General features: G+C 45.1%; 1 long non-coding RNA gene across 3 annotated transcripts in view; it reads left to right on the forward strand.

Annotated features, from left to right (window-relative positions):
- The window catches only part of LOC110339281, a 233,045-nt gene that overhangs the window by 56,813 nt on the left and 149,843 nt on the right, over window positions 1-26,389 (forward strand). The window contains exon 1 of one of the 3 annotated variants that reach the window (XR_002381400.2): window positions 9,118-9,222. The exons of the other annotated variants lie outside the window; for them this stretch is intronic. This is a non-coding gene — a long non-coding RNA (uncharacterized LOC110339281). Of the gene's footprint in view, window positions 1-9,117; window positions 9,223-26,389 lie in introns of those variants that run through there. 3 annotated transcript variants of the gene reach the window in all.

Below are 26,389 nucleotides of genomic sequence, written 5' to 3' on the forward strand. Positions count from 1 at the left end.
CATTACAACAGAACTAGAATAGCATAAAACCAAACCAGAAAAATAGCTGAGGGTACTGTACCTATGAAGGTTTAACATTGTTTAGGCAACTACTTTGTGATGTGGGTATGGGCATTGATGTGTGCATTCCAAGTCACAATGTGACATGCATTCCTAGCTGTTGGTTTTAGTCACAGAGTGAAAATGTCTGGCCTCCAACCTTAATTCCAACACTCTGAATAACTTCAGTCTTTCCTGTTTTGACTCCCAAGAGGTGGTATTTTGTTGTTTCTAACATATTTTGGTGCCCAGTAGGCTCCATAAAGTTCTATACGTTTCCATTTTCTAAGTTGTGAGTTGAGGATTGTTAGGATGGGGATATGGCTCACTTGGCAAAGTGCTTGCCTGACCCACAGAAAGCCCTGAGTTCAATCCTTAGCAATGCCACAATATATCTGTTGTCCTATTTAGGAAACGGAGTCAGGAGGATCAGGAGGCCATACTAAGTTCAAGGCCAGCCTCGTGTGTGTGTCACTGTGCGTATGTGGAAATGGAGACAAGAGAATCACCTGGAAGCTATGGGTCAGTTAACCAGCTTGACAGAAACAGCAAGAGATGTCCTGTCCAAGAAGGTGGAAGGTGATGACCTGTGGGGTCTGGCCTGTATCAGTCCTAAGCTTCAGGGGCCATCTATTCCAGACTGATGTCTTTCGGGCTGTGTTCGGAACCAGCCGCACAACCCCAGGTCCCACCCTGAGTGGGGAAGTATGGATCAGGGAAGTCCTAGCTACCCAGCAGCATTAAGGATGAGACAGAGACATCTTGTCATTTCAGGAGGGCCCTCAGTTAATATTGAGACCACGGTTTATTCAAGCATCCTCTTAAAATAGCTTTCTAAAAGTGGGGGTATGGACAGAAGACGTCTATTGTCATGTATATATGACTGGCTAGGAAATACTTCCTTTAATCCTAAAGATGATCCTAGAATGCACATACACAAGCCCTCAGACTTTCCGTAATGGCACGTCTCACCTGTCTTCAGACACATTCCACTAGTCCCCAGGCATGGTCCCACTAGCCCTCATTATGGGTTTGGGGCCTAGGTCTATTGTTACACAAACTAGAACCCATTTTCCACTGTCACCAGGCCATCTGGAGGTAACCAACCAACATCTAAAAGACAATAGGAGATTTGAGCTCCTGGAATTGAGCTGAGGCCTATATCTGAAATATCATATTCGGGGCCTCTGACAATGACCAACTTTTGAAAGTTGTCTTCTGACATCCACTTGCACTTTCTGGCATATGCACACACACACACATGTGCACACTCCCCTCCACCCCACTGAATAAAAAAATAATTCTTTTATATACATGAAGAATAGACCCGGGATTACTATGCAGTTGGGAGAGAGAAAAAAGTCGGGGGGGGGTGGGCAATATAGATTAAAACAGAGCTACAGAGGGGTGAGATGTGCAAGTTGAGATGTGAGGTGTGGTGAAGGATTTCTGTCACAAATGCACTGGAAACCCACCAAGAAAGTGTGTTTTGATGTTTTTTGTTCACAAAAAATGGATAACTACTGAAGATGATGGTTAAGCTAATTTGCTTGACTCTAATCATTATTTCACTATGCAAGTGTCAAGACATCATGTCACACACCTTAAATATAGAGATCCCCATGGTGGTCCAAACAGCACTTGGAATTAGTCACAGGCCCAAGGGATGGTGAATGACAGGCAAGCCTTTCCCTGCAGTCTCCCAGAATCCCTCCTTAGCCAGGTGTGGGAGACTCCCTCACCCACCACTCTGTTTGATGCTGCTATATATATTGCTGTTGTCTTGCTGTTCATAATGAAACCCCCACCCCCCAATCATCTCCTCAAGCTCCTCAGTCTGACCCTCTTCACTTAGAGATCTCACTTAGGGTCTGCAGTGACCCCCATAAAATGAGTAGCTGTTGACTCTCTGTTTCATGCTAGTTTGAAGCTCCTCCACATCCACACAGGACACTATGCACAGCAGATGCTCAGTAAGAGCCGCTGGCTGGCTGGGGACAGATTCATAAACGCATGTAAAATTCAGCCACTGGGAATGCTGTGAGAGCAGCAGGCCTGCGTTCTCTTCTTCTAATCTCCCCCTTCAGAAATTGGAATTTCTTAAATGAAATTTAAGGAGGCCTCAGGCTGACTCTGCTTATTTCTGTCAAGAGTTAATTATGTGTGTAGTCTACAGGGACTTCCCTGTGTGGCTTGTAAGGGGAGGCACGAGAGGACATTAGAGACACAGATGGGTGATGGGAAGGCCTTCTTCGTTAACTTTAAAGATCCGTGGCTCTTTCATCTGCTGGGGGGCAGATATTTTCTCCCACATATTTCAGTGATGCTTTTTGAAAAGGAGAAATCATTTAAGTTTCCAGAAAAGTCTTTTGACTAATTATCTCGCTGCATTATTAGACTGGGGGGAAAAGGAAATTTGTGATAGTATCAGGACTGCAGTTCTTAGGCAGAATAGGTCTTGACATTGTGTCAATCTTCATGTGGCTGACGTGAATCAAAGACTAAGTGAGAGTGTTTCATCCCAGCAGCTTTGCAAATATTGACGAATTTCTAGAATGTCTCTTATTAGCATACATTAATCATGTATAATAATGGGTTTTGCTACGTGATGGTGGCATATGCCTTTGATCCCAGCATTTGGGAGGCAGAAGCAGGCGGATGTATTCTGAGTTTGAGGCCAGCCTCGCCTACAGAGAGAATGCCAGGACAGGCTCCAAAGTACACAGAGAAACCCTGTCTCAAAAAAAAAAGAGGGGGTTACTATGACATTTTCACACACATATATATAATGTATTTTGGTTATATCCACACTTCATTCCTTTTACCTTCTCTTTTTAAAAGATTGTTTTTGATAAATGTACTTACTTGTGTGTGTGTGTGTGCACACGCACTTGTGTGCACGTGTGTATAGAGGGAGGGCACGTGCCACAGCATACGTGCTGAATTCAAAGAACAACTCAAAGGAGGAATCAGTTCTCCCTCTACCGTGTGGGTCCTGATATTGAACTCAGGTTGTCATGGCTGATGGCAAATGCCTTCCCTGCTATCTCCAGCCTCCTGCTACCCTCTCTTGCTGCTCTCTCCCACTGCAGCTTAGTCTCTTCCTCAGCAGCTCCCCTTCTGTTTTCATGTCCCTTTTTCTTTCTTTATGACCATATGAGTCTCATTGTGGTTGTTTACAGGTGCCTGAACTCCTTATGAGTGGCCATCACCCAAGTAAAGTTCTCTCCTTGCTCCACGAGGAGCTACATAGCCCATCTGCTTCCAGCTATGGATAGGTCCAATTCTGTACAGGTGATCACAACTGCTGTGAGTCCCCAACCTAAGAGCCTATGATGCCCAGCCGTCAGCATTCCACCCCGCCCCACATCTCCCCCTCTAGCTCCTCTGTTCTCTCTGCTCCATCTTCTCTGGTGTTCTCTGAGGCTTGGATGGGGTGATATAGGTGTTCCATTCAGGTTGAACACTTACTATTCTCAGTATTATGAGTTTCTGTAGTTACTGCTAACCATTGCAAAAAGAAGCTTCTCCGACCATAGCTGACAACAGCATTAGTTTATGAGCATAAACCTAGTTATTTAGAAGGTGATTTGACAGTCACATTGTGTCAGTTTAGCAGAACAACACTGGTAGCTTCCCCACTAGGACCTATGACTTCCCTAGCCGTGGGCTTTTGACCAGGTTTGTGCATATCAGATGTGAATTCTCAAATAGAATCAGAAAGAAGTTGGTTACTCCAATAGACTAGCTACTACTGCACGGGTGAGCTCATCATGCCTGGCTGTATTGTTGCATATGGACTCCACAGCTGCGTACTATGATTGATGACAAGTTTCCTCCAGTAGCCTACATACCATCTTCTGGCACAATGAAAACTATCCAGCAGGGATGAAGTTTCTAGCTTAGTTCCCCGTTTATTTCTCTATGTCCTATGACCACAGGGTGTATTGTTTTCAGCAATAGATTCCTACCACCTAGTTCTAGTAGTCATAAAAATGTTGAACTTCTTTTTAAAGACATTTCACATGTGGAAGGCTATAAACAGAAGAATGGATAGTAAAAAGGACATTGTCTACATTGTAGAGTTGCATAAGAGACAACTTTCTCCAACTTCAGCATTCATTCAGGCTTTCCTGCCATTGTTCACAACGAGTTTGGCATGTCTCTGAAGCTTCTTTTCTATCTAGATTAAGAAAGACACTGGGCTCAGGAGATGGCAGTGCAAAGAGCTAAATTTGATCCTCATAATGAACATAACATCCCTGGTGAAGAGGTACATCCTTGTAGTCCCAGCACTGAGGAGGTGGGAAGGAGAATCCCTGAGACTTGGTGGTCACCCAGGGTAGACAATCTGATGAGTTCAAGACTAATGAGAACCTCTATCTCAAAGCAAGTGGGTAGCGCTCCTAGCAAGGGGATATCCTCTTGAGGTTATCCCCCAGCCTCCGTGTGCATAGGTGCACCCTCTCACATACTGAAGTGTACACATACATGCACACAGAGACATTTAGCGGAAAAATCAAAAATTTAGATGTGGTGGTACTTGGCTGCAATGACAGCATTCAGTAGGGGAGGCGAGAAGATCAGGAATTTAAAGCCATCCTCAGCTACAGAGTGAGCCCAAGGCAAGCCTGGGTTACGCCATACGCCCTCTGAAAACAAAAACCAAAAATACACTCAAACAACCCAAGACCTAAACCAAACAATAGCAGCAAAAGCCTACCCTTGTTTTTTCATTCACACCTCCTTGTTAAATTCTTTGTATTTGGGTGTGTGAGCATGTGTGTGTGCAGGGATGCAGGATCGATCTGCTTTTTATTTTGAGACAGGGAATCTTATGGGCCCAGAGCTCACCTGAGTAGGGTAGGCTAGCTGACTGGAGAGCCCCAGGGATCTGTCGGTCTCTACTTTGCCAGTGCCTGTCTTAAGAGCACATACAACCATGCCTTGCTTTCGCTCTGCATTCTGGGGGTTAGAATCAGGTCTTCAGGCTCACATAGCAAGCTCTTACTGACTGCAGCTCCATGCCTCGTTCCTTAATTTCCATTGCCTTAGTTCCATCACATGCCTCCTTCAGCACTGGCACCAGATAATTTTGGAATGTTTCCCAAAAATCAAATCAAACAATGAGATTTGCCAACTTTAAAACTCCTCCAGAGAAGCAAGAGATACAGGCTCTGAAGGCAATCTAAAGAGTGGAGCCACAGTAGAGTTTTGAGTGATGCATGAGAGTATTGTTGCCTGGGGTAACTATTTTATTTGGTACAATACTCATTTTTATTCAGAAGTGTTTGTATATTTTTAAAATCTAGTTTCTTAGTATGACATCCCTATGTCATATTAAGTCACTTTGAATTGAGTTTTGAAATGGTCTTTGTGGATGAAGTCTTCGAGTGACTTTTTTTTTTTAATTTTGGGGAACTTACATCCTGTCAAACTGAAAAAGATGTAGGAGGCGGGACACTCTTTAGAAATTCTGGGTGCGGGGAATGTTAGAACTAACAAACTCCCATCCTGGCATGTGACTCAGGGATGCTAGAGTTTCATTTCTGGAGCTGGGAGTAGTTCAGTGGGGAAATGCTTGCTCCTGAAACACACTTGGCTCCACCCGTAGAGCTCATGTAAAAAAGCTGGGCACAGTTGTTTGTGTCCCAGTGCTGGTAAGACAGAGCTGGAAGCTCTGGGTCCATCACAGCCTGCATGTATGCACAGACACACAGAAATAGACACACACATACACACACACACACACACACACAGAGAGAATCTGCTCCTTGTCTGTGATGGTGATCTGTTAGCAGAACACTGGTGAACTTACTCAGCTCAGTCTGGCAAATATTAGACTATCAGACACTCAAAAGTGTCCTTTTCCTTGGGGAACAAAACGTACATTAGTAGAAAAAATCTCTGGGATGGAAACATTCCAAGTTCCAGTCCTGTTAATCAGCATGTAACTAAGACCTTCAGGCTCTCTGTGGCCCCGTTTTCATGTCATAGTTGCAAAACCATGGTTTTATGCCTCAACTTGGCCCACCAACACTCAGATATTTGGCCAGACATGATTAGGGCTGTTTTGGAGAAGACGTTTTTTTGACAAAATTGACATTAAATGGATGGGTTGTTTTCTTTCAGTGCTGTTATAGAGCATGAGGCCTCAAATATACTAGAGAAGCAAAGGGATCTAAACACCAGTCCTAAATATGTGGGTTCTGATTCCAACGACATTATTCCCCATGAATGGGGTGGTCTCGCCCTATCAGCAGAAGACCTTGACCTCTCCCAGAACAGGAATTCACTAGCAGACAGTTTCTGCACTTGGGTTGCAGTCTTGCTTTTTGGTACTACCCATCTGCATAGTGTGGGCCCATCATCCTTATAACTACATTGGCAGTTTTCTTTTACACTTCTGTGTATTTATTTGCTTATTTATCTATTTACTTACTGTGTTTATGTAAGTAGGCATACAGGTTACACTGGTGTGGCGATAAGATGACAACTTATTTGCTGGAGTTGGTCTTCTCTTCCTACCATGTGGGTTCTGGGCATTGAGCTCAGGTCATCAGACTTGGCAGCATCACGTTTACACATTGATCTATCGTCACAGTGCTGGCAATTTCTTAACATAATTGTCTCCATCTGTCTTAGGGTTCCTACTGCTTTGAAGAGACTCCATGATCACAGAAACTCTTGTAAAGGAAAACATTTAATTGGGGTGGTTCGATTACAGTTCAGAGGTTCAGTTCATTATCATCATAGCGGGGACCACGGTAGCATGCAGGCAAACATGGTGCTGGCTACATCTTGTTCAGAAGGCAAGAGGAAGGGGACCGAGACGCTGGGCAGTATCTCGGTCATAGGAAACCTCAAAGGTCACCCCCACAGTGACACACTTCCTCCAACAAAGTCATATCTCCTAATAATGCTACTCCCTATGAGTGTATGGGGGCCAATTACATTCAGACTATCACACATTCTGTTCCTATGAGGAACATTTACCCTAGAGGCTTCTGACCCCAAAAAAGGTAAAGGGTGAACACTGCTTGCCACAGCCTTGGGTCATGACTGAGAGCTCCTCCTGGGCACACTTTCTTGCCCTTCCTTCTCTTTCTTTGATAAATTTCATTTTCCCATACAGAAAATGAAGAGGTTGGAGGCAGAAGGGAACTTCCAAAGCCACATCTAGCTTGAAGGTCTCTGTGTGGAAGAGCCTCAAACGCTTACCAGATTGGGTTACTGCCAAGGGAGACAGACTTGTGAGATATATATAGGTGCTCGTGTAGAAATGAACCTTTGCAGGGGTATGCAAAGGTTTAGGGGCATCAACGGGGAACTCCTGGCCACTCTATAAACATCCTTTCAAGCCTGAGTGGTTTGGGAAAGCAGGGTATGGTCTCCGACTCTGTCAAAAGTTACTGGGGAAAGTCCCTGCTGTCCCTGTGCTTTCGTGTGTGTCTGTGGATCTGTGAGTGACATAAAGAACCCAGCGGACTGAGGTGAACATTGCTATTCACCTTCCATCTCTGGAAGATTAAGGTCCAGTGTGGCTTTTATTAGGGAGACCGGCAGGGCCCCTGCTGAGTGTGGAAGCACAGGCCTAGAAGGACAGTTCTCAGGCAGGGGCAGGAAGATTGACTACCTAGTGCTCAGAAGAACCAGGGTTCCAGGTTGTGTTTTAACACAGTTCACTAGAAAAGTTGCCTGGTGTTATTTCAGGATCTGTATTGTTTCCATTTTTAACCAGTGAAGAGGCCAGATGCTTCAGCTGACCTCTAAGAGCACTTTGTGTCTTTGAGTCCCTGAGTGAAATAATTGGGCAAGCCTTTATATGCTTTATGGGGCTGTGCAAGGGAAGTGATTGTCAATGTTATATAGCACACACTCAAGTGACTCAGCTCAAGAAAGTCTTCCTGAGAGTTTTCTATTTTCTATCTGGAATACACTGCATGCCCATGTCATAATAGACAACAGCCCAAACCAATGGGCACAACTGAAATTAAGGGGCTGGAATTGAGTTTCCCAATCAATAGAGCACTGCCTGTGGTCCATCAGCTGGGTTCTGGCCCACTGGCCCATACTTTCCTCTCTCCCCCGTATGTGTCAGAGCCATTTTAGGTGCATTCACTTTCCTGGGAGTCCATTGCTTGAAGGTACAAGTCAGGCTTTGGAGATGGATCAGTCGGTAAGAGCACTTATTATGCAAGAGGACCTTGGTTTAGATCCACAGCATCCACATAAAAGCCTGGATGGCCCCCCATGCCTACAATCCCAGCACTGTAAGGGGTAGGGACAGACACAGGAGGGTGGATGGGGCTTGCCAGCTGCCAGACTAACTCCAGGATTAGTGAGAAACCTGTCTCAAGGGAAAACGAGAGAGAGAGAACGGAGTATCTGTCATCTTCCTGTGGCCTCTACTAATGCCACATATACCACATACATACATCAGAGGGAGAGAGAGAGAGAGCAGGAGAGAGAGGGGGGAGAGGGAGAGGGAGAGAGGAAGAAGAGGAGAAGGAGGAGGAGGAAGAGGAAGAGGAGGAGGAGGAGAGAAAGTAGATGGCTTTGCTTCCATTTCCTGTAGAAAAAAAAATCCATAGTGTACAAGGCTTTAGAAAAAGCCTGCTTCTCTTTTTCACAAGTACCATCTCAACAGTGATGAATGCACAGGCTTTCAGGACAAAAATCTGAGTTTCTACTTACAAACTTCCACAGTGAAAATAGTTGTGAACTCTGGCCTCCACATGCACACCTCTGCATGCACCCCTCCCCCTCATCAGCACATAGTTAATGCATGATGATTAATGAATTTCAAGCATGGTTCTTGGGGCAGGGAAGACATTGGTGAAAGGATAGGGGAAAAAATGGACATTGTTAGCACATTAGAAATTAATGTCAACTATGGAAAAAAATCAGAAAGAAGTAGAGAGCCTCAGAGGGTCTGGGAATAGGAACCTGGGCTGCATTTCCTGTAGCTAGGCCTCTTTGAGAAGGTAAAGGAATATGTCCCCTTGGCAACACCATTGTGACAACAGCTATTAGGTACAGGGGCAAGCCAGGTTGATGTCATTGAGAACAGCTTTCCAAGCAGAGGCAGTGACTGCTTCGAAGACAAGAAGACCATAAACACACCGAGGAAGGCTAAAAGTAGAAGAGACTGGGAGAGAGTCCACAGTGGGACCAGACCTGGTAGGGTCCTAAAGGCCACCATCAGGGCTCCAGTCCATGGATTAATTAAGTTGGGACGTAGCCAGAAGGCTTTGTATAAGAAAGAGACATGTCTTGGGCTTATATTTTCCAAGGACCACTGTGATTGCTATGTTGTGAACAGACTGAGGTATGAAAGTGGGGAGTATGAAACTTGGGAAGCCACTGCTTGTCCTCAGGCAAGAAGAGCAGGTGGCAGCAATGCAGGTGTCTGAGACAGCAAGGTAAAGCTTCAGGACTTGAGTGTGGTGTTTCAATATGCAACAGATAGAAGATGGGGCCAGCAAAGAAGCCACAAGGAAAAATTAGGCATTGTCATGCATGTTTGTCCAGCACTTGGCAGATGGAGGCAGGAGACTCAGGAGTCATTCAGGACTATGTACAAGTTTGAGATCAGCCTGGCTTACATAAGACAGAGTTCCAACCGACCAAGCGACCAACCAACCTACCTACCAACTAACCAAAATAGTGGCAAAACAGTGACAGGGATAGTATAGGCAGTGGGGAGGGCTGGGGATGCAGCTCGGTTGGTAGAGTGTTTGGATAACATGAACAAAGGCTTGGGTTCCATTCCTAGAGCTTTTAAAAACTGGACATGGTGGCATATGTCTGTGCTTCCAGAACTTGGGAGATGGAGGCAGAAAGACTAGGAATTCGAGGTTATCCTCAACTACCTAGTGAATACATGACAACCTGTCTCAAAAGCAAACAAACAAACACAACTTGGTAAAGTGCCCCAGGTCCCTGCTTATCTTTGATGTTGATGATAAATCATTTAGGATAAGTATAAACTGACCCTTCCGTTTCCCTGGGTGGAAGTTTTTGATAACCTTTAGAAGGTCCAATGGAGTGTTTGAACTCAAATACCTGATGGGTTATAATGAGGAAAGCAGGGAGACAGGAATGAAGACAGTGTGTCTAGATGACTTGAGAGGAAGAGCTCTGAACACCTGAGGAGTCTCTGATGTACCTGCCTTTCTTAGTAAACATGTTCCAACGACTTGAGGAGCTAACTTATGGATGCTTGTTCCTCTGGCTGTACGAGTGTTTCCAAATAACTTATTATGCTCTTGTTATGAAACAGAAAGTAGTCAATGAACTCATCAGCCAGGCATGAACAAGCCTGATAAGAACATTGCCTTCCTGGAGGTCACACCCCCAATGGAGAAAAAAAGGCAGACTAAGATAGAGAAACTATGTAACTGACCACTGTTTACAATGAGAAGTGTGGTTAGGCACAGTCTTGTAGGGTGTGGATTTAACACTTCTTTATGACAGTGAAGAAAGTAAGCAGAGACATGGAGCAATGGATCCCCTGTACCACCATAGAGTAGGAGATGGGATCAGCCACCAGAAGTGTATTTTGTAGGTGACCACTCCACTGCCCTCTGAAACTCTAGTGCAATGACACTTGTCAGTGGAGACTTTGAGGGGTGATTAGGACATGAAGAGTAGGGTTGATACCTTTATAAGAAAAGACACCAGGAAGATGATTTCTGTCTCTTCTATTCAAGAATACTACAAGACTACACCTATCCACACACAGGAAGATGGCCTTAGCAGAAACCAAATTAGTTGGTCCTTTCCAGCCTCTAGAATGGAGAGACATGCACTTCTCTTTAAACCTTCTAGGCCATGACATTTTTGTTGGACTTAGAAAGCCAAAAGAATCTTCCAGCAGAGGGTCTCTAACAGCAGAGCCCTTAAGATGGAAGGGGCAAGAGGAGGGAAGAAGAGAGAGGGTCTCATCGGTTGGGATGGATGAGTTGTGCTCTGTAAGGCAGTTTCTGCTGAGGTCACACTCTGTGCACTGTGGGGAGGGGATGGTGGCAATGGACTTGGTGACAAATGTGTGACTTGATATTTTCTTGAGTAACCCTGCTGATGAAATGAATGAATGAAAAGAACAATTTGACAATTGCTTTTACCTGGGGGCTAGGGTGGTAGCTCAGAAGGCAGAGTGTGTGAGGCACTGGGTTTGATTCCCAGCACAGTACAGGCTGTTGTGCCCAAATTCTGAACCCCCCAAATCACCAAGAGACCTGTTCCAATGCAAAAAGAGTCTTTTATTATTTTTTCTTATCCTATTTTTTTAATTTTAATTTTTTTTATTTTAAATAGCTTGTTTTACATGTCAATCCCAGTTCCCTCTCCCTCCCCTCCTCCTGCACCCCCGACCATCCCCCCATCCTCCCACCCTATTGCCAATTCCTTCCACATAGGGGATATCTAGAGTCTATCATTTCACTCAGGGTAGGGTCCAGGCACTTCCCTAAGAGTCCAGGCAGAGAGAGCAACCCTCTTTGTGTTGTGGACACATGATGTCTGTTTGTATTCCAGGGATAAACACTGCTCAGGACCCCATAGGTACCCCAGGCCTCCACATTGACTCTCACATTCAGGGGGTCTGGATCGGTCCCATGCTGGCCTCCCAGCTGTCGGTCTGGGGTCCAAGAGCTCTCCCCTGTTCGGATCAGCTGTCTCTGCTGGTTTTGCCAGCCCATTCTTTGCCGATTTGCTCTTCGCTCCTCTCCCTCTGTCGCTGGGTTGAGTCTTTTATTATTTAACAGGTTAATTGTATTAACTCTGGTCTTCCATCCCTCTGACATGGAGGGTGTGATCGAGAAAGGAGCCTTGGGGCAGGGGATTTATTGAGTAGAGAAGGGGAGTGAGTGTCTAGGGGTATGCAACTGTGTCAGGATTGGTGCACTTTTGGGCTTGGGTGACTGGTCTTGTGTTGATTGGTCAACTGATTGCTATGACCTATAGGCCCTCCCAGGGTGGTTGCCATGCTCTGCTCGTCACTGTTAACTGTTACCTTAAAGCACATCCAGAACCTGCCAGCTAACTTCTGATTTTTTCCTTGACATGCGGAGGGTATCTCACCTCCCAATGACTAAGGCAGGTCCGGCAAGATCAGAAGGCTGGAAACGCAGTAACATGTGCTGAGGCCTATGTCTTGCTGGGTCTTTTCTGCAGCCTGTCATGGCTGCCAAAGCAGGGGGCTGGGTGAGGGTCTGGTCCTTTCAAGGCTAGGCATGATTGTTCATGCCTGTTGTTCCAGCACTCAGGAGGTAGAGGCAGGAGGATCAGAAATTCAAAGTCATACTCAGGAACATAGTGAGTTTTGAGGTCAGCCTGGACTATAAGAAGCTTCTTTGTCATGGGCAGTCAGCTATGTGGGGGCACCATTATCTAGAAAGTAAATATCTGATAATTGACAGCGTAAGGAGACGGAGAGGAAGTGGAGGTTGGAAACCCAGAATTGGTTTGAAAATAAGAGACTTCAGCAAATTTTGTGGTAAAATGTTCTGAGAAACTGGAAGCCCAAAGAGGTGATGCAGACCTATGATCATAGCACTTGAGAGGATACAAAACTAGCCTGAGCTACATAGTAAGCCCTTGTTTCCCAAACCAACTAATCAACCAACCAAATGAATCAATTAAAAAGTTAGCCCACTAGGTCAAATACTTCTAGTAGATGTTAGCTGTTGGAGGCTGTGGTATCCCTAACCCTAAAGCCTTCAGAACCCTTGGGGCTTGACCAACAATGATTCTCTTCTTTGTTTGGAGGGTGTGATGCTTTGGATGAGAATGTCCCCCAGAGGCTCATACATTTGAATGCTTAGCCATCAGGAAATGGAACCTTTTGAAAGGATTAGAAGAATTAGGAGATGTGGCCTTGTGGAAATAGGTGTGGCCTTATTAGAGGAAGTGTGTCACTGGCGGTGGCCTTTGTGTGTGTGTATATGTGTGTGTGCACACGCGTGCACGTTTGAGAGAGAGAGAGAATCTGAGATTAAATAACCGGAGGAACTCAGTTCTCTCCTATCACTTATGTCCCAGGGAAGGAACTAAGAGCATCATCAGCCTTAACAGCAGGCACCTCTACATGACGATCCAGCCCTATTATTCTGTTTTGTTTCTTGAGTCAGGACTCCACATTGTAGTCTTGGCTGGCTTCACAGCCATCTGAGTCCTGGGATTACTGGTCTGCACAGCTATGTTGGGCTTTTTATCTGGTAAGTTGCTGGAGGCTTGACTTTCTTTTGAATTCACCTTTATTTCCTTGGCTCGGTGGGCACTTTATGAAATTGGAGTATGGTAGGTAGTGCTGACTGTTCCTGATTGAGGATAGCTCTGGAGCGGGAAAACTGCTTTTGATGGATTGAGATGTAATCCTGGAGAGGGGAGTTTGGGAGCCTGTTCCAGCAAGCAGAAGTGCGTAACAGCTTCCACGCTGCCTGGTGCCTGCAGACTGCCCCATCTTCTTAGGGCTACAAGGGAGTCCATGAGAAGGCTGGGTGGAAATCTGACTCACGGGAACAGTTACAGGCGTTTGTCTCTGATTCTGACTTGGAAGTGACTCATGTGCTAGGAAAAGAAAACCTTTTGGGAGCGAATGTGAGGGAATGAAAGGTGGTTCCGCCTCGACTGAGTTTTCTCCTAAGATAAGTGGACCTGTTCTCCACAGACTCTGGCACCCTGTGCCGCTTTAGTCTTCCTCTTTACTGCAGCATGGGGGTTATGAAGCCTGACCAGTCACTCATTTTCTTGGAGACTTATGAAATGCAATTTAGAGAGAGATATAATCTCTCTTTTTCAACTCACTCCAATAAACCCTAATTACTACGAGGGCAGGGCAGATGGGCTTCTAGAAGCCTGAAGCAATAGTCATATCCTTCTTTTACATTAACTAAGTTCTGGTTCCAACAGCGATCAGGCTGCTTCCCTGCCATTCAAGCTGGGCCAGAGCATTTGGTGGTGGGGACAGAGGCCATGACACGCACAGCTCAGAAGAGTGGGGCTAAAATGAGGTCGTTCTGAATTGCTCTGACATCTTGGGCAACTTGGATTAAGAAATGCAGTTTGGCTTTGGGGGCTGGAGGTAGAAGTAACAAAGATATAAACTAATAAACTATAAAGAGAATTTCGTAAAAAAAAACAAGCATATTAGGTTGTCACAGGAATATGGGACAGGCAGGGCTATACCAGGGACACAATGTGACCTACAACCTCAGAGCACCTACTGACTCCTCTTTGTTCTTGTTTCATTCTCGGTCCATCTCTGTCTTCATACTCTGTGGTCCCTCCTGCGTTAGGCCAGGAAATGGGGTCACACAAAACTTTGTAATTTCTTTCAGTTTAATCCCTGGAAAAAAATGTCTTTTACACTTTCAGTTTCAAGTTCCCCAAGAAGGCTTCTGATTGGGTTAAAACGTGTCACCACTAGGCTCCTGCACCAAGCCTCTGGGGCAAGGTAGGAGAGTTGGGTAAGTTGGTCCCAGCCTGGTCCCCACCTCCTGAACTGAAAGGTTCTTCCGGGAACCTTGTGGGTGTGGCGAGATCAGAAGGGGCTGCAGCTTCACGTGGGGCTTAGGAAACCGAGAGCCTGCAGGCTCTTTTCAGAACCAGCCACCTGATAAGTGCAATGTTACCAAGAAAAAAAAAAGCCTTTTGGAAAATGTAGATGCCGTGTAACCCCCCAACTGCTGAGAGGACAGTGAGTGCCCCCATTACTGCTGATGTGGCTACAAACGGGTCCAGTCTCAGAAGACTGAGTAGTCCCTGTGTCGTCTTTCATCTCTGCACAGGCCCGGCCCTCCCCTCCTTGAGCTAAGCCTCGGCTTCTGGTAGCATTTGCACTGGCCTGGGGCAGGGGAAGAGACTACCGGCTTCTCTCTTGGTGCCACTAGCCAGGCTGGGTAGCCTGGATGCGGGAAGGGAGCTAAAAGAAAGCCAGGGCTCCACAAGGAGGTGCCAGCTGGGTGGCACAGGCCCCGCCCTAGTTTGTAACACAGGTCTGGGCTCCAGGTCTTTTAATGCAAATCGTGTTAAGGGTAAAAAAGATGCCCTCGCACCTAGCCTTGAAGGTGGCCTAGAGCCCTGTGGTCAATTTGCAGGGAGAGAATAGGAGCCTACACTGTGCACCTTTAAGGAAACAAGCAAACCATGGCCCACAAAATGTCACCAGTTTCCTCGAGGCTCTCTGGAGAGGGAAATCCACTGAGGAAAGGGGCCCTGGGCTTTGCAGGCAGCCTAGGAGGACCGAACTCTGTGTGTACAGGGTGGGAGGGTGGGTCAGGGTGTGTGGGCAAGTTTTTCCCAACCCCCCCACCTCCCTTGGTGACTGCTGCTGGCTTTGTAACCTGCTCTGCCACGTCGTAGGGGCTTGGAGGTGGGTGGTGGCACCAGTTATATAGGCCAGAGGAATTTTTGGCTAAACATCAGCCCCCCAGCCCAGCCCCCGCTCTTGACTCAGTGGCGGCGACCCTGAGGCGGCTGAGATCCAGCCTGGCCAGGCAGCCGCCGCGGCTCCCCTCCCCCGCCGGCCTGCGAGCCCATTTTCGCTCGGCTGGTCCCCGCGCCGCCGGATGGATGGCGCCCCACCCCCCCAGCTCCTCTGCTCAGTCATTCAGACTTGGAAAGTCAATAACACGCTGACATCATCAGGGGTTTGTGTATTATTACACGGCTACTTTCCAGAATACCTGGCATTATCTAAGAGAGGAGCACTCGATTGCTCCAGCAAGGCCCGGAGCAGAGCCTGCCGCCCGGGGGAGGCGCGGCTGCTGCGGCCAGGCCCTTCTCTCCACTGGGAGTACCTCCAGGGCACCAATTAGGAACAGATGGTGGCTTCTGCTCTAAAAGCAGATGCACTTTAGATATCGATACAGATTCATTTTGGCTTGGGGGTGTACTCATAAGTCACCCTCAAGTGACCTCCATTTCTTTCGAATATACATATGCCCTGACTTTTGCTCCTTAAAGAGCATTTTCACAAAGGCAAAAAAAAGAAAGGCATTTGTTCTAAGCAGAAGCCAAAGCGTGCCTCTTTTGAGGCTTGGGGTGTTACGTAATCACCATCCCCGGTGATTAGGGCTTTGCTTTACCTCCAAGGCTGAAGTGGCGGTTTTGGTGCCCGAGTTTCTCTTTAAAGCTTCCTGCCGGGCAAATACACAGAAAAACATGGCCCAGATTTATGGAGCAAAACTGCTTTCCAAGCAAATTGCCTTAGTATTCTGTTTCGGTTCCAGAGGAGGGGAAGTAGGTGAATTTGGTGTTGAGATCCCTTTATCTTGCTGCTGTGGAGTTTCCTTTACCTAGAATGTGTTTAAAAAAATAATTTTATGCATTTTAACACTTCTCTTCCCTCCCCCTTGCTGTAAACGGCAGCGAAGTAGCTTTGATATTAATCAATCGTATGGGTTGTTGTCATTTTGCTCTAAGGACACATTCACATGTAAAAGACAGTACACCCAGTGACTCTCACACCACGGTACCTTTTCTGTTTGACCAAACGGGTCATTTATTTACAGATACGGGGCAGGTCTCCTTTAAATTCTGTTCAGTCTTTTTAATTGGAGAAAAATGGCAGCCAGCACTAATTTGGAGAATGACGGGGGAAGGGCTGCTCCTCCTTGGCCTCATCTTACCCCTCCTGCTCCAGCAGGAAGCGGTCTGATTGAAAAGTTCTGAAGAGCTCCCCTGAGGAAGCAGAGCAGACAGCCTCTCAAGGCAAAATGCTTTCGCTCCCCGCAGGCAGTCATTTCAGTAGGTTAGGGAAACTTCCCTTTAGATGGTGTGACAGAGACAGTCTCTGAAGTTGTCACTTCTTGAATCCAGCCACAGCCAGGGTGCACGCGGCTCAGAGCTTGAGCTAGAACCTCCAAGATGGCGCCCTGGCTGCCCAAACCGTGTCTAAAGTGGTGAGAAGTTCAAAAAGAAGGAAATTGTGGGGTCAGAAAGGAAAAAAGAACCTTTGGAGTCTGGTTGAAGCCTCTAGCCAGCTGAAAAGCAAGATTTTTTTTTTCAGTTACAATTTGCTGTGCAGGTTGCTGTCTTACAAACATTCCTGTGACCATTAGAGGATGACCTCAAATGTTGTTCCTCTGGTGACATCCACTTTTTGTTTGAGGTAGGGTTTTTACCATCCCCCCCTACTTTTTATGTATGTGTAGGAGCATTTCTCTGTGTGGATGTGTACAAGGGCCTATTGTGGCGAGAAGAGGGCTTTGATCCCTTGGACCTGAAGTTTGCCCTCCTTGGGAGTGCCCAGACAAAAAATACTCAGAGCTGATCTCTGGTCCTCTGCAAAAGCAGCAAGGACTATTATTATGTTAAGTCCTAGCTGCAGCCCCATGGCCTACTTTTTGAAGTAGTCTAGGTTAACTGGCCTGAGTGCCAGCCATCTGCTTGCCCCTACTTCCCGTTTTGCCATCTTGCAGATTATTTGGTCCTTCCTGGCTTTCTGTGTAGGTTTCTGGGCAATCAAATGCAGGCCCCCACACCCATGAGGCAAGCGATATACTGACAGAGCTATCTACCCAACCCCAGAAAGCCTTTTACATAGAAACTTTATACTAATTAGCAATGAACCATGCTTAAGGCCCGAGCCTCTTGATCTTGAGTATGACTTTATTTCTCTCCAGTAGATTGTTTGGGAAGCTTACAAACAAGACTGCTAAAGCTGGTGAGTCTGCTCAATGGGTGCAGGTGCTGGTCGTGCAAGCCTGGAGATCTGAGCCCCACCCCCAGAACCCATGTGGAAGGAGAGAACCAGCTCCACGAGTTTCTCTCTTACCCACACGTGTGCATTCTAGCATGAGAACCCATATGCACACATGGTGGAAATACACGACAGCAATACGTTTAAAGATTGTTGCTTTTTATTTCTATGTGCATTGGTGTTTTGCCTGTGCATATGCCTGTGTAAGGACGTCGGCCCCTCTGGAACTGTAGTTGCTGCCATGTGGGTGCTGGAAATTGAACTCAGGTCCCCCGGAAGAGTAGTCAGTGCTCTTAACTACAGAGCAATCGCTCTAGCCCCCACTAACACATTTTTTAAAGTTAAAATATATTAATTTTGTTTGCAGTGGAGATATCCTACCTTCTTGAATCCCTTTCCCAGGGACTTACCTTATCAATTATAATCTTGTCATAAGTTGCCCAGGGACCATCCTGGGATCTCATCTAGATTCCTTAGCAATCCTTTAAAATTAAGTTTCTCAAAACTGTTCTTTGGAATACTCATATGTATTTATATGTGTGTACATGTACATGTCTATATGTATGCATACACAAACATACATGCACAAACATACATATTCCCAAGACAATGAAGTGGGCTTTTTGAGGAGCCCATACACACGTCTATATGTACACACACACACACAATTCCAAAGATGATGAAGTAGCTGTTTTGAGGCACCCATACCAGTAAGCAAGCTCTGATGCCTTATTCCCCTGTCCATCTTTTCTGTTGTTAAAGAATTTCCAACTCCACTTCATACTGGCTCCTCTTGAAAATTTTTTTCTGCATCCAAGCTGAGGATCTAGTTTTACCTGGGCCTTGGTCCCTAAGAGAGTGGGTTACCAGACTAGACTGTAGCTGCTGCCAGTGAGCAGGGTGCTTGCACTCATCTTCACGAAGCCTTAGACCAGTTCTTTAGCGGTTTCCTGCAGCTTGAAAAGAGCAATGAGAACCTTTGTGCCAAGCCTTTCTGGCTTTCATGGTGGAGAGCGTCTTAAAAGTCTCCCAGGTGTGTCCAAACTTGTATCATTGCAATGGGCTGTTATTTACATTGTCTCTGCTCAAGAACACACAACCAAATTAATAACAAGTAAATCAATCAATCCATCAAAGTAAGTTTATGGTTTGGTGTTGGGTACGCTCTCTGCTGGCCTTGGCTACACGTGGCCCTTGAAGTGGGTTGGACACCTCTGATAGCATGGCTACTTGCTAGCTCAGCAGATCCCCTGTTTTTGTTCCAGCTACTCCTAGCCAATATGGCTAATAAAAGCCTTATTGCTGGACAAGGATATCCTTCATCTATCTGGTTCCAGGTGCTGATCTTATGGACCTTGCAGTCACCTCCTCACCTTGGATTTCTGTCTATGCAGAGGCTTGGGCGGAACCTAATGGAGGAGGCCACTCCTTACCCTGTTCTGCTTGCAGCATCCCGGTCAGAAGTGACCGTGGTGTTTCTCTATTTCTTTTGGAAAACAGAGGCTGCCCTCTGAGCCTTTGCTGCCAAATATTTGCCAGCTGGTTAGAACTGGGTGTACTTTGAGTCACAGGATTCTTCTCTTTTAGATGGGCCAGGTGCAGAGTCCTCTAATCTTGACTTTGAAAGAGAAAGTATTGAAATGCAGCCTTGTCTTTAAGGAAGACCAGGAAATGTTGATTCTTCACCAAACTTGAGGTAGGGTCTCACTGTGCTGCTTGGGCTGGTGTCAAACGTCTTGGTTCAAACTCTCCCCATGTTAGATGGGACTCCAGATGTGCAGTGCCATACCCAGCTGTCCTAGAGTCAGAGACACCACAACATCCCTGTTTATTGCCGCTCTATTCACAACAGTCAGGAAACGGAACCAGCTTAGGTGTTGGTCAACTAATTTAAATGAAAGGGTGAGCTAAACCAGGCTTGAAAAGACAAACACTGCACGTTGTCTCTCATGCAGATCCTAGCTTTTAATTTTTGTTTTGTTTTGTTTTTCAAGACAGAGTTTCACTATGGCTTTGGAGATTGTCCCAGAACTCTCTTTGAAGACCAGACTGGTCTTGAACTCACAGGGATCCTCCTGTCTCTGCCTCCTTAGTGCTGGGATTAAAGGCATGTGCCACCACCGCCCCGCATAGTTTTTAATTTTCATATATGTGTATTTATGTGAGAGTAAGTGTGAAGAGAGTTCAGGAAACAAGAAAGGGGCCCATAAGTTGGAGGAAAAAAGCAGTTTTAAGGGAGAGGGGTAGGGAGGACACAGGACACATGTGAGGTGAAAGCGGAAGGGGCTACAGGGATACATGACTGGGTGGGGGAGGGAGAAAGGGGAGGAGGGGAGCCAATTCAAACAAAGTCTGCACGTGCCAGAAGGAAAGTTGTTATTTTGTATGCTAATTAATACATTAATTAACAGAATGCATAAACTGTCTGTGGGCAAGATTTTCAATCCAGAGCTCACTGATATTTTTGGATAAAAATTAGAGAAATAAATTAGAAAAGCAGAAGTAGGATGTGTTGGTGCTTAACAGTAAACCCAGCAGGCAGGAGGCTGAAGCAAGAGGACATTGAGTTGTAGGTCTTAAGTAGCAAGCCCTCGTCTACAGATAAGGAAACAAATATTGGAAAACAGGTGGAGTGGGGCTTTTAGTAGATTTCAAAAATTAGATTCAGAAATTTTCTGCGTTGAAGCTTTTACTATTTCAAAATCTTCTTGGTTGCTAAGCACATCTAGCCACAGAATGTAGCAAATGATTTTTGAACCCGGGATCTTAACTTTGAATAGAAGTGGTGCAGACAAAGCAAACTGGAGGGCCAAGGGGTGTTTAGGAGTCCTGTCTGATCAATTTTGTTTTGCTTTACTAAACAGATAACAATAGCAATGACAGAAATCCAAACTGGGATAAAAATCTGGAGCTATCACTTCCTAGTAAAGAAAAAGAAAAACAAAAACAAAAAACCCTCCATCTTTTTCTGCAATGGAAAAAGCTTCAGGCATCACAAACAAACCACAATGACCACTGCACTGAACTGAAGAGACATGCTCTTTTCGCAGCCAGTGCCGGCCTCTGAGGCCTCTGGTGCAGCCTTTCCCTCCCCAACAGACTCATTCTCTGGAGTCTCTGCTGATGCAAGTCGTTGAATCTGTGCAGCCCTTCTCCGAGAACTCCTGGAGATGAGTTTCCTTGGCATTTTTCTAATCTTTCCACAGGGAAAGACCATTTTGTAAAGGGCCAAAGAGCTTTTTCCATGTCAGCGTAATTCCAGGACAACAGGCTGCCTGTGACTTTCAGGGTGGCCTGAGTACTCCTTTGATAACTCCGCAAGAGTTAATACCTCTAGCTGCATGTAGTAGGGATGAGTTTTGAAATGTATTTCTTGGGATGGATGTAACTTAGTTGGTAGAGTGCTTCCCTGATTGTGTACAAAGCCCTGGATTTGATCTCCAGCACCTCATAAAACTGGATGGGGAGGGAAGTATTATGCCTGTGATCCTAGTGACAGGGAGATGGAGACAAAAGGAACAGAATTTAAGTTGGCCCTCAACTATGTCACATAGTGATGTGACTCTCCAAAAAGAAAAAAGCACTAGCATTCATCACCACTCCCACCCCCAAGACAGGCTCTTATGTGGGTGCTGGAGGTATCCCTTGACAACACATATCTTAATGAGGTGGTTGTGTCTTTTAACTTTTGTAGCCGTAGATGACTATACTGTCTGTCACTTGGATGAGCAGGCATGGCCTCAATCCTAGTTATATTTTTTTTGTCCACACATGCACATAAATGTGTACATGCATATATACATATAAGAAATAGTTATGGAAGTAGTATTTTTTTAATAGCTATGCTGTCTCACGATTCTCCAGACACCTGAATTGTTTGCTTATAAAAAGTCAGTTGTGGTTAGCTTCTACTTCCATAACTTTCGTGGCGAGTGAGTGGAGAGTAAGAAATACCTGATCAGAAGACATATTTATCTCAAATCTTCTGTGTTCTTTGTTTTCTTGACACCTATGATTTAACTTGGTCGTCACTGGTGCTTTGTCAATGCTTAGAATTGGGCTAATAGAATGGGTGTTAGGGTTTGATTTCTTCCGTATAGCCAGGGACAGGAGATAAAGAGATAACCTTGACACATAACACTCTTGGGGGTTGAGAAATCTGACTTCCTTAAATGACCTGTGTGCGCCTTAGAAAGTCTTCATGGATATACAGGGTGTATGTGCTCCCCAAGCTGAAGATGGCTGCCCTTGAAAGAAGACCATTTCCTTGCAGCAGAAGGAAAATAACTGCATATTGTGGAACACTATCCTCTGGGTAGAATAGCTATGATGGTATTAATCAGAGCAGCTGACATTACACAAAACCTCTCTCAAGATTGAACTGTTGGCCTTTCCTCATTGAGAAGGAGAGGATGGGCCACTAAGGGTCATTAGAAATTCCAGCCTCCCTCTGACATGTCCCTTCCAGATGGACATCATCCTGCTCACTTGTTTGCACAAAGTCTTGGAGGTGCTAGAGTACACAAAGTATAGAAAGTTAACGGGGGTGAGTGGGACTTTGCTTTTGGTGAGACTTTTTGATAATATGATTGCTTGGACGGCCCTCACCTCCTGTAGGTAACCCCTCACCATGCTTTGGTAAATAATCCTTCATTGTATGTAACACATATGTGTTAGATGTTTGCATATGTGTGCAAGATGTCATGTATCATCATCTGTCACTCCCTGCCTTATTCCTTTGAGTCAGAGCTTCTCTTCAAGCCTCTGTTCTTTCCCACAGCTCTAGAGTTGTAAGCACATGTAAGTCCCACCATTGCACGGTTGTTGGGATACAATTCAGGTCTTTGCAGTTGCACGCACTAAGCCATCCAGATGGGGGATGTCCTTCTGTATATAGGTTTCTCTTATTTGTTGGTGAATAAAACAGTAATTGGCCAGTAGCCAAGCAGGAAGTATAGGTGGGGCTACCCAACGAGGAGAATTCTGGGGAGAGGAAGAAGAGAGTGACTACCAGGAAGATACCATGTAGCTATGGGAAAGATAGGACTCTGGTTTTCTGGTAAGATAAGGCCATGTAGAAATACATAGATTAATAGTTATGGGTTAACAATAAGAGAGAGCTAGCCAGTAAGAAGCCAATGGCCTGAGCCATTGGCCAAACAGTTTATAAATAATATAAGTCTCAGTGTGTTTTTTATTTGGGGCTGAAGGGCAGCGGAACCAGGTACAACAGAAATTTCTGTCTACACCATCTTTCTATCCAGCTCCCCACATTTTAAAACCAGTTTTTGAACATTATTTTGTGTATCAATTTATTTATCGTGTGTGTGAGCGTGGGTATGCCGAGTTGCTTTGTGGAGGTCAGGGGAAAGCTTAGACCGCTGGTTCTCAACCTTCCTAATGCTGCAACATAATACAAGGTCCTCATGTTGTGGTGACCCCCAACCAAAGATAATGATTTCATTGCTACTTCATCACTGTAATTTTGCTACTGTTATGAATTGTAATGTAAATTATAATGTAAATATCTGACATGCAGGGTATCTGTTGAGAACCATTGCTTTTGGGAATCAGTTCTCTGTTTTCATCATGTTTGTCTTGGAGACAGAATTCAGGTTGTCAGGTTTGGTGGTAAATGTCTGTTTTACCAATTTGAGCCATCTTGCTAGCACCCAAATAATACTGACCGATTTTGATAATTCAGCATGTGTGACGCATTTTATATGAATTATTTCTGTAAATCTCACGTACAGTAGATATTTATTGTGCTTGCATACTTGTGTCTCCTCTCCCCTAATTCATATGATAAATCCTGATGAACCTCATACTTAATACTATTGAAAGGTAGGGCCTTCAGGAGATGACTAAAGGTCATGAGGTCATGAGTTCACTCTAACTGTGGGGTTAGTGCTTATGTAAAAGAAACCCAAAGAGGCTTGACATTTTAAATGATCTTACTTTTTGGAGGTGGGGCATGCATCATGGTGTATTTTTGGTGGACAGAGGACAACTCTGTGCAGTCAGTTCCCTCCTTCTGGCTCTACATGGGTTCCTTCAGGTCCTCAGGCTTGCAAGGCAAGCTCCATCACCTGCTCAACTATCTCACACCATGGGAACTTTTTAACCTTTTCTGTCTTGTGAGAAACTTGTAGAAAGTTACCACCCATGAAAAGTGGACTCTTTGATCTTGAACTTTCCAGAACTCTGAACAAGACATTTCTATTATTTGCAAATCACCTAATTCAAGGTTTATTTGGTTTGGTTTTTGTTTTTCTAAGGTAGGATTACCATCCCACTTTTCAAGCAAAGACAGCCTTAGAAGGTAAGAGAGCTGAATGCTGATAGCATCTTCTACCTGTGCAGGCCAACTGACCATTGCGACACTCATGACTTTGTCTTGGTTTCTTTGGGTACAAGGGCGACTGTAAGCTGGGCACAGGTCTGCTTTGTAAAACACTTCAAATGCAATTATATGCAAAAGCTCTTTTCCCTATGTAACCTTAAGGACTCAGACAGGGACCATGACCTTTTGGTTAACAAGATAAACCCATCTGAATTTACTAGTTGCACTTTAGCAAAGGGTTGAAGACTAATAGTTGTTCAAGTTATTTATTTAAATATTTTATAATCCATTTAGATTTGTTGTATGTCTTCCAAAGCATTTTATTTTAAGGAGAGATTTTATTTTAACATGATTGACTTTCAACATTACAGGACCAAAGGATGATGGAGTAGGTCATTGAAATGGTAGAAAATAAAATATACGAAACTCTTAAAATATTGGGAGGGGCTGACTGACAGCACACACCTATACACATCTCAGCACCTTCTGTGTCAGGAGAATCACAGTTCAAAGTCAGCCTTTGCTACATAAAATAAACAAAAAACGCTTAAAGACTTTGCCTACTTCTGCAGTAGAGGTAGAAGGTAATGTTATTCAATAAGATGGTAAGCTCAGGTCAGGGAATGTGGAAGAAAAGATAAGCTTTGGTGGATGTCCCACGTGGCTTCTGGGACAGCCACTAGTGGTGGACCTTGATCCAGAAGTAGACCCAAGTTCTGAAACCTGAAGGAAAATTGGAGCCAAGCCCTGCAACTTGAGTTTATCCTGGGACCCACATAAAAAAGCCAGACTTGACTGCACGGGTCTCTATCTCCAGCTCTGGGACCAGAGATAGGTAGCTTTAGAGAGCTCACTGGTGAGTCAGCCTTGTCAGTATGAAGACTATAGGCCCTGTCTCAAAGGTGGTAAGGCACACATTGACAGATGAAAACACGTGATGTTTGGCTCTGGGTTCTGTAGCATCCACATGGGTTTATACATCACACTGTAATTTTGCTACAGAATGAGAACTGATTTCCGGAAAGCACGGGTAGTACTGAACCTGACTGGGATGGTGTGTTCTGCTCTACCTGCCTCACAGCACCAGAGACAATCTTTCCTCCATGCTTTATGCTCCTCCCACCTTGTGACATTGTATTTATATGTTTGGGACCATTATTTGTCAAAATAAGAACTACTGGAAACAAGTATTGTTGATCTACCAACTACAAAGTGAGCCTCGGTGGGTAACATATACTGGGTAGACATGCTGGACAAAGGGTTGATTTACATCCCAGGTGGGGGTGGGGGAGATGGGAGGGTGTTCGGTGTCACCATATTATTTAGAATGAGTGTCAATTTAAAACACATGAACTAGTTATTTCTGAAATTTTCTGTTTAATGATTTTAGATCACGAATAGTGGGAAGAAAGCAAAACCTTGGTTAAGAAAGGATTATTATCTGGGTCTGAAGGAGATTAGTGAAGGGTGGGGGATAGAAGCCTAAGACAGATGGGAAGTTAATCCTACTCAGGGTCAGACAAACAGAAACAGAGTGCAGGAGCTTGCTTGAGATAAAAAGCACCCTTTAGGGGAACACTCCTACACTGCTGGTGAGAGTGCCGACTTGTACAGCCACTTTGGAAAGCAGTATGGAGATTCCTCAGGAAAATGGGAATCAGTCTACCACAAGACCCAGCAATTCCACTCTTAGGCATATACCCAAAACATGCACATTCATACAACAAGGACATCTGTTCCACTATGTTTATAGCAGCATTATTTGTAATAACTAGAATCTGGAAGCAACCTAGATGCCCCTCAACTGAAGAGTAGATAGAGAAAATGTGGTACATTTACACAATGGAGTACTATTCAGTGGGGGGAAAAAAACAATGGAATCTTGAAAATTTTTTTTGTTTTGTTTTTCAAGACAGGGTTTCTCTGTGGCTTTGGAGGCTGCCCTGGAACTCACTTGGTAGTCCAGGCTGGTCTCGAACTCACAGAGATCCGCCTGCCTCTGCCTCCCCAGTGCTGGGATTAAAGGTGTGCGCCACCAACGCCCGGCTGGAATCTTGAAATTTGCAGGCAAATGGATGGCACTAGAAGAAACCATCTGAGTGAGGTAACCCAGTCACAAAAAGAGAAACATGGTATGTACTCACTCATTTATGGATTTTAGACATGAATCAGGGGAGTGCCAGCATACAATCCCACTGCCAGAGAGTCTAGGAAACAGAACCTTCATCCAGAGACTGATGAAAGCAGAGGCAGATACCCACAGACAAACACTAAACTGAACTCCTGGAATCCATTGT

Source organism: Mesocricetus auratus, unplaced genomic scaffold (genome assembly GCF_017639785.1).
Source record: "Mesocricetus auratus isolate SY011 unplaced genomic scaffold, BCM_Maur_2.0 Super-Scaffold_100011, whole genome shotgun sequence".
Classification (NCBI taxonomy): Eukaryota; Metazoa; Chordata; class Mammalia; order Rodentia; family Cricetidae; genus Mesocricetus; species Mesocricetus auratus.